This window comes from Pezoporus occidentalis, unplaced genomic scaffold (assembly GCF_034315485.1).
Source record: "Pezoporus occidentalis ecotype Australia unplaced genomic scaffold, CSIRO_AGI_Poc_V1 ctg2164, whole genome shotgun sequence".
In the NCBI taxonomy this organism is placed as follows: Eukaryota; Metazoa; Chordata; class Aves; order Psittaciformes; family Psittacidae; genus Pezoporus; species Pezoporus occidentalis.
The window spans coordinates 587-7768 of NW_026914034.1; the positions used below are offsets into that span (position 1 = coordinate 587).

The following is a 7182-nucleotide window of genomic DNA, read 5'->3' on the forward strand; positions in this document are numbered from 1 at the left end:
TTGCACCCAGGATACATGGGGCCGCTAACAGCGTCTGTACTCTTAAGGCAGGGAGCTGGGAGATAAGAAATGTCTTACTGCAAACGAGAAAGCTCTTATAAGCACAATGCAATGGCGATCAGGATCCGATTCCTTAGGAAGCACGACCCTGCCAGTTCACCCCTAACAAATTCTGCTTTTCATAACAAGTATAACACAAATCACTACTTTACCACCAAGATTGCTCTAAGGTTAGAGAGCTGAGAGCACCATGTCCCGAAACATTTCCTCTCTTAGTTGTGAGCAGTGTTTGATTCATAACCCAGATCTTGTTTAAAGAGTTGGCTTCTCTCTGATTTCTATTTGTGTCACTTCAAATCCTACTGCTGCAATAGGAAGCAAAAGAATTCTCTGGACTCCACCTCGAGAAGGCAGAGTCTTAAATGCCTGAAGCACACCTCCTCTCACCCTGAGACACATCCCTTAATTCTGGGTGCCTCAGAGGGTTAGACAACAATTAAACCAGCCCAGCGGTGCTGGATGGTTACACACAGCAGGCCCTGTCTCCTCCAGCTGAAACCAAGAGTTCTGTGGAGGGAGAGGAAGACAAAGGGAAGGTATCCCTCAGCCGTGGCGTCTGGAGGTTTGCACAGGGACAGGGGAATTGGCTTCAGGTCCCACAGCTTTGACACAGCCTCAGAATCCAGACCCAGATAGTCAGAGATGATGTTCAGTTGCGATCCCCAGTACTGAGAGCAGTACCCCTAGCCATCAGAACTGCACGTGGCAAGTGACCCCTGGGGTGCTCAGAGCCACAGACTTTCTTCAGAACAAAGGTTTTGTTACACACATTTCAGCACCTATTTTTGATATGGTTCTCCATGAAGGAATACATAGGCAGGTTGCTTTGCAGTTGGTCTCAGCCCAGTTCAGATCTCTTAAGTTAACGTAGCTTGTCCCCATTAGTAGTACCTCAATTCACTCATCTGAAAGTGACACTGACCTCTGGATAAACTGTACAGTGGCTGCTAAGAATCAGGCAGGGGAGTTACACGGAAAGATGTAAGAAAATCCTAATATTCTCTAGGGCCAGCATGCTAAAAAGCTCTGCCTCAACAATATGCAAAGATGCTCCTGAGCTCAATGATCCAACACAGTTACTTGAAGACACAAAGCAGAGAAAGCAGACTAAAGGAGTAAACTACTGCTCTATTCATTTAGCTACCAATAGGGAGAAGCAGTGCTTTAGGCTATGTGCCATTCATCATCAGTTAGTGCCTGCGGGCCTGCTAATAGAGTAGTAACAGCAGCACAAATAGTATTTGACAGGTATTTGTTCTCTCTTGTGCCCCTCCTTGTCTTGTTCCAGTAGGATTGTTTTAAATACACTGCCCTTGTAAGAGAAAGCAGTGAAGCACTTCTGAAAACCAGAAGTGATGACATTTGTGATGGTTCATTACACAGCCTCAGGACAGCCTCCAAGAAAATGCAGTCACCTGAATGTAAACAGGTCTACAAAAGATGCACACAGTTATTCGTCTCATTTCTGGGGCCCTCCAGGAGGGGGCATAAACAGACTGAGAGACAAAAATGCCCCTCCTTATCTTCATCGGGACTTAGTTCTTGCCTTCTGCTTCCCCATTGTGAAGACTGAACACACGGGAAGTAGAATGCTAGGAACACAAGCCTTTTTCACTCTCATCACTAGTGCGACTGCATTCTGGCCCCTTACACATACGCTAGTCGCTTTGCAGAAAAGGTAGATTTTTGTACTATACAAAGAAAGTGAATTCTGATTACTTCTATGAGCAACATATGTAGAGGAGGAGATTTAACAAGGCAGAAACTGTAGCAAGACAGCGACTGAATCTTCTGAACATCCCTTAACGGATACCAAGTTTAAAGGGCACTTACTAAATGCTAACCATGTTTGCCTCAGCTGCAGGTGCACTCTCAAGTCTGTCTGGAATCCAGTACCAGAAACAGTGAGCTCAGATCCAGGTATTCCTTTAAGATGGTCGTACTCCCAGCGACAATGCCAGATGCCTGTTAAAAATCAATCAATATCAAACGAGCGTTTTTGAAGAGTGCAAAGACAAGGTTGGGGTTATTTAAATCTTTGACAAGTGAAGCGTTTTGTCCTCAGCATGTCAGGGAAGCAAAACTAAACACGCGTTACTGCGAGACTAGCCAGCTATAACATCACATCTACAGATAAGAAAGATCAGTACAAGTGAAAGCGGACTAAGTACACTGGGGGTAAATAGTTCGGGTTACTACATCTGGGGCTAAGTATCAGCACAGCTGGATTCTTACTAAATTTTGCTGCCATTTAGGCCCTTCTCATTTAATGGAGTCTAAACCTAGGCACTAGTTCTCCCAACTACAGCATTTAACTGATGTAATCACTTACTTTCCTTGCCCAAAATCAAGCAATAAGGAAAAACAGCCTCAGAGCCTGGAGGATTACACCTACCATAACCTATAATTCCAGTCACGCCAAAGATGAAAATCCAGAAGAGAATCCCAGCTGTGAACCTCAATAACACAAGGAAGAGCAGACTCACAATCATTGCAACGAACAGCCCACTAGAAAGACAAGAAACAGAAACCCAGGCAGAACAAGTGCGAGCATCTTTCTTGCACGCCTCTTACTCCAAATGAGGGTCCCTTCATCTCGTGTAGGAGAACGGTTTGCAAAAATGTATTTCAAAATCTTCCTTATGAAATATTTCCTCATGGCTCTCTGCTGTTAGAAACAGACAGATTATATATGATGATCTGGACACAGCCAGAATTGTCTGCGTACGCCGAGTTCTCAGGGCGTCTGAATGGGACCAGCACACGTCCGGTTTGGTCATTTACACTGGCTGACCAACTCACTGCCTTTTCCAGGCCATGGCCTACTCTACAGCACACAAACTTAAATGGGAGAAATACCTGTGTGTGGGGAGGTTACTGGTTTATGTCCTCCATTTAAAATCCCTGCTTGCACAGAAACAGTATTACGAAAGTAACATTTGAGGAGCTTTCCTAGAAAAAAAAGAATTCATTTTAGGAGGAAAACCAGTGATCCTTTCTACCCATCGGAGAAGAAAATGATCAGGGCATAGTGATGCATAAAAAGAACCTGTTCAGAGCCATCAGTGGGACCCCTAGGATGGACATCTCCAGTGTCTTTATCAAGTCTGTGCTAAGGAAACATTTGCTTTCATTTCACTCCCAGAAAGCAAGTCAGAAAGGAAAGAATGACTGCAAAAGGCCTTTACTCAGCGGGTTTCTTCTAAAGCAATGCAAATAAAGCAGTGGGAACAATGGTTCCATCCAACAAAGATCCAGCTCAGACGCTTCACAGAACATTTCATTTCTCTACAACTCTGAGGTGTTACATCAGAATTTTGTGTTAGAACAAAAAGAAATGAAACCCTTTTCTTCCCTGTGGTCAGGAACTTCTCTTCTGAACGTTCCCAGTTTATTTAGCCAGTGACTAAAGATAACAAACGGGTCAGCCTGACCACAAACAATCAAAACCGGATGTCTTGGGCAAACTAAGCCAGACGGGCAGAGGGACAAGAAAAAGAACATCAGTTTATTTAGTTAAGCCTTTGTAAACTGGTCTTAAGTCCTAGCCCCTTAGAGGCTTCCCAGCATGATGCGTGTTCCCTTTCTGAATGGCTTGTTTGAAATTCAGAATGTATTCCTCAAAAAAAGCACTGTCATTTTGGAGTTCCTGACTCTCTTCTTCAAGGCAGTAAGATACCTTTATCTACGGTTAGCTTCAGATTTGCTCTAGTAACACCAAAACTGAATGAATACATGGTAACAACTGTCATTAATAGAGTGCTTCCCTTAAACTGAGCCTTGAAAGCAGCAGTTCTTTGGGAGTAGGATAAAAAGAACAGAGCAATTCCATATTAGATTTTTAATCCCACCTCCTTTCACCATCAGGCCTTCACTTCCTTTGAAATGGGGGAAAGTGTTGCTTCTTCTGTTGCAGGACCCATCTGCAGTCTGAAAAAATTCTTCAAGCCCATTGCTGTTGAAGCATCTCCAAATCACAGAAGTTGATTTCAATAACAGTATCTAAACAGCCATTTAGGCATATATTCTCACAGGCAACTGCCAAAATAGCTACTTCTTTTGAACATGCTGCATTTTTACTAATTGCTCATTATTGACCTAATAATTGCAAGATAAAGTAACTCTGTTCAGGAGGTTCTTTAAGTCTCCTTGCTTTGCCAGCTGCACTGGATTTGTGTGTTACAATGAAAACGTTATTGACACTGAGAAGAAGTTTCTTGTGAAGTTTTCTAGAAAAGGAATGTTCAACTGCTTGTTTTCCACTGAAGATTTTCAAAGACAGCAGACCTTCCTGCCAGTGACATTCAAAAGCCTCCAGACCATACTGTTGCATATGCTTGCTATCCAAAGGCCATTATGGCAAAGTAAAAGTCTTGTAACAAACCTACTTACTCTAGTGTCATAAGAAGGCATGATCATAAAGGTTTTGCTCCAAAATCATCTTGGTTGCCCTGTTCTGTTATCTCTGGAGTCATTCCTTCTTGGCTGAGTTTGGAAGCAAACATGACAAATTTTCCAGACAAGGGGCAAACCTTAGAGGTATCTTACCTTGGTCTGATAACCTCAGAAAAGTGCCAAAATTTTTGGCCTTCTTAACCACAAGGGCACAGTGTTGAGAGAATTGACTGATGGGGCTAGGACTTCCCAGTTTGCAAAGACATAGAAATGAAAGAGAAGCAGAAAACTGAACTGTGTTGTTGTTATTGGAGTTTACTTTCGTAATACTGTTTCTGTGCAAGCAGAGATTTTAAATGGAGGACATAAACCAGTAACCTCCCCACACACAGGTATGTCTCCCATTTAAGTTTGTGTGCTGTAGAGTAGGCCATGGCCTGGAAAAGGCAGTGAGTTGGTCAGCCAGTGTAAATGACCAAACCAGACGTGTGCTGGTCCCATTCAGACGCCCTGAGAACTCGGTGTACGCAGACAGTTCTGGCTGTGTCCAGATCATCATATATAATCTGTCTGTTTCTAACAGCAGAGAGCCATGAGGAAATATTTCATAAGGAAGATTTTGAAATACACTTTTGCAAACCGTTCTCCTACACGAGATGAAGGGACCCTCATTTGGAGTAAGAGGCGTGCAAGAAAGATGCTCACACTTGTTCTGCCTGGGTTTCTGTTTCTTGTCTTTCTAGTGGGCTGTTCGTTGCAATGATTGTGAGTCTGCTCTTCCTTGTGTTATTGAGGTTCACAGCTGGGATTCTCTTCTGGATTTTCATCTTTGGCGTGACTGGAATTATAGGTTATGGTAGGTGTAATCCTCCAGGCTCTGAGGCTGTTTTTCCTTATTGCTTGATTTTGGGCAAGGAAAGTAAGTGATTACATCAGTTAAATGCTGTAGTTGGGAGAACTAGTGCCTAGGTTTAGGCTCAATTAAATGAGAAGGGCCTAAATGGCAGCAAAATTTAGTAAGAATCCAGCTGTGCTGATACTTAGCCCCGGATGTAGTAACCCGAACTATTTACCCCCAGTGTACTTAGTCCGCTTTCACTTGTACTGATCTTTCTTATCTGTAGATGTGATGTTATAGCTGGCTAGTCTCGCAGTAACGCGTGTTTAGTTTTGCTTCCCTGACATGCTGAGGACAAAACGCTTCACTTGTCAAAGATTTAAATAACCCCAACCTTGTCTTTGCACTCTTCAAAAACGCTCGTTTGATATTGATTGATTTTTAACAGGCATCTGGCATTGTCGCTGGGAGTACGACCATCTTAAAGGAATACCTGGATCTGAGCTCACTGTTTCTGGTGCTGGATTCCAGACAGACTTCAGAGTGCACCTGCAGCTGAGGCAAACATGGTTAGCATTTAGTAAGTGCCCTTTAAACTTGGTATCCGTTAAGGGATGTTCAGAAGATTCAGTCGCTGTCTTGCTACAGTTTCTGCCTTGTTAAATCTCCTCCTCTACATATGTTGCTCATAGAAGTAATCAGAATTCACTTTCTTTGTATAGTACAAAAATCTACCTTTTCTGCAAAGCGACTAGCGTATGTGTAAGGGGCCAGAATGCAGTCGCACTAGTGATGAGGGTGAAAAAGGCTTGTGTTACTAGCATTCTGCTTCCCGTGTGTTCAGTCTTCACAATGGGGAAGCAGAAGGCAAGAACTAAGTCCCGATGAAGATAAGGAGGGGCATTTTTGTCTCTCAGTCTGTTTATGCCCCCTCCTGGAGGGCCCCAGAAATGAGACGAATAACTGTGTGCATCTTTTGTAGACCTGTTTACATTCAGGTGACTGCATTTTCTTGGAGGCTGTCCTGAGGCTGTGTAATGAGCCATCACAAATGTCATCACTTCTGGTTTTCAGAAGTGCTTCACTGCTTTCTCTTACAAGGGCAGTGTATTTAAAACAATCCTACTGGAACAAGACAAGGAGGGGCACAAGAGAGAACAAATACCTGTCAAATACTATTTGTGCTGCTGTTACTACTCTATTAGCAGGCCCACAGGCACTAACTGATGATGAATGGCACATAGCCTAAAGCACTGCTTCTCCCTATTGGTAGCTAAATGAATAGAGCAGTAGTTTACTCCTTTAGTCTGCTTTCTCTGCTTTGTGTCTTCAAGTAACTGTGTTGGATCATTGAGCTCAGGAGCATCTTTGCATATTGTTGAGGCAGAGCTTTTTAGCATGCTGGCCCTAGAGAATATTAGGATTTTATTCCATCTTTCCGTGTAACTCCCCTGCCTGATTCTTAGCAGCCAATGTACAGTTTATCCAGAGGTCAGTGTCACTTTCAGATGAGTGAATTGAGGTACTACTAATGGGGACAAGCTACGTTAACTTAAGAGATCTGAACTGGGCTGAGACCAACTGCAAAGCAACCTGCCTATGTATTCCTTCATGGAGAACCATATCAAAAATAGGTGCTGAAATGTGTGTAACAAAACCTTTGTTCTGAAGAAAGTCTGTGGCTCTGAGCACCCCAGGGGTCACTTGCCACGTGCAGTTCTGATGGCTAGGGGTACTGCTCTCAGTACTGGGGATCGCAACTGAACATCATCTCTGACTATCTGGGTCTGGATTCTGAGGCTGTGTCAAAGCTGTGGGACCTGAAGCCAATTCCCCTGTCCCTGTGCAAACCTCCAGACGCCACGGCTGAGGGATACCTTCCCTTTGTC

General features: G+C 43.5%; 2 long non-coding RNA genes across 3 annotated transcripts; one reads left to right on the forward strand and one right to left on the reverse strand.

Annotated features, from left to right (window-relative positions):
- Nucleotides 1-1733: 1733 nt before the first annotated feature.
- LOC134164340 (uncharacterized) lies at nt 1734-3381 on the reverse strand. 2 transcript variants are annotated; one of them, XR_009965113.1, is made up of 3 exons: nt 2920-3381; nt 2456-2568; nt 1734-2025 (listed from the first exon to the last, which is right to left on the reverse strand). It is a non-coding gene; the product is annotated as an uncharacterized LOC134164340 (long non-coding RNA). The 2 variants fall into 2 exon arrangements; XR_009965112.1 differs by lacking the exon at nt 2920-3381 and having other exon boundaries at nt 2456-2756.
- A 1508-nt stretch (nt 3382-4889) lies between these two features.
- Nucleotides 4890-6033, forward strand: LOC134164342 (uncharacterized). The gene is made up of 2 exons (XR_009965114.1): nt 4890-5311; nt 5742-6033. It is a non-coding gene; the product is annotated as an uncharacterized LOC134164342 (long non-coding RNA).
- The last annotated feature ends 1149 nt before the right edge of the window (nt 6034-7182 follow it).